This window comes from Frankliniella occidentalis, unplaced genomic scaffold (genome assembly GCF_000697945.3).
Source record: "Frankliniella occidentalis isolate FOCC.00 unplaced genomic scaffold, Focc_3.1 Scaffold58, whole genome shotgun sequence".
Taxonomy (NCBI): domain Eukaryota; kingdom Metazoa; phylum Arthropoda; class Insecta; order Thysanoptera; family Thripidae; genus Frankliniella; species Frankliniella occidentalis.
The window spans coordinates 65,939-67,392 of NW_026267188.1; positions in this window are offsets into that span (position 1 = coordinate 65,939).

Consider the following 1,454-nt stretch of genomic DNA (forward strand, 5'->3'; position numbering starts at 1 on the left):
ATTGTCATCGCGCTGAGCTCGGCTCTGTTCGCTCTAGCGCCAGTTGAATTTGGCGCCTCGTAATTATTGTGGCGCCTCTCCCTGCCCCTCTCCCTCTCCCCCTCCGTTTCCGTCTCCCTTTCCCTACCCATAACTTTAGCCCACTTACACAAGGTCCGTTGATACATTGAATCAGGGAAATGCTTCAGCCCGTTACAAGATTAACCATTGGAACTGTTTGGAATGCCGTTAGAGGTGCATCTAAATTTTCCCTGATGTAGGTTTTCGCCTTACATCTGATGATGAAACAAGCCATTGTTTCGTCATTGAAATATAACCGTCGCCGCTCACAAAGATTCGCAGAGTGGCGCCGCTGCTGCCATTTTGTACCTCTATTGTTCCATCACGGACGTACTACTGGCGGCACCTACAGTCCTGAGGAAGACTTGAACGTCCGACAGCGGTGCTAGAGCTCGACGATAAAAGGGAAAGGGGAGGGGCAGAGTGAGAGAGAAAGGGTATGTTCCGGGCGTCCCGGCCAGGAAGAGGGGGGGGGGGACTGACATTCAGGTGAGGCGGCCAGCCCCCCGGGGGGTTCGGCCGCGACGATGTGACATTTTGACATTTTGACAGTCAGTCGGGCCGCGGAGTGGCGTGGCGCGGCCGGCTCGCGAGAAGGCTGGGCTCCATCCCTGATTAATGGCAGCCGAGCAGGGCCGGCGACGCCGGGGGACGGGCCATCCCGGTAAGAAAACGACGACTGCTGAAAAGTCGCGCACGCGACAGGTGTGGGGGCTGCTTGATAATGGCCGACATGAAGCAACAAGGATTGCTTTCATTTACTTATGGTCGTGGCTAGGTTATATTTCATCTCACATTTCTTTGCTAAAAAAAGCAGGGTGGGTGTGAACAGAGGGTTGCCTGCGAGAGCCCCCATGACTGGTTGGCGCCGTTCAGGGCCCAGCAGCCGCACCGGCAGTACAGCCCGAGCACCTTGGTTGCACTTTGCGCTGCGGCCGCCTAGAAAGGTGGGCAGTCCCGTGGCGCGCGCGTGTGCGGCGGGTTGGTCCACCCTACGGGCGCCTAGCAGTAGGTGGGCAGTCCCGTAGCGCGCGCGTGTCTGGCGGGTTGGCCCACCCTACGGGCGCCTGGCAGGTGAGCAGAACCGTAGCGCGAGCGTGTGTGGCGGGTTGGCCCACCCTGCGGGCGCCTGGCAGGTGGGCAGTACCGTAGCGCGAGCGTGTGCGGCGGTCTGGCTGGCCTACCGGGCGCCTGGCAGGTGGGCAGTCCCGTGGCGCGCGCGTGTCTGGCGGGTTGGCCCACCCTGCGGGCGCCTGGCAGGTGGGCAGTCCCGTTCCCGTAGCGCGCGCGTGTGCGGCGGGCTGGCCCACCCTACGGGCGCCTGGCAGGTGGGCAGTCCCGTAGCGCGCGCGTGTGCGGTTGGCTGGCCCACCCTACGGGCGCCTGGCAGGTGG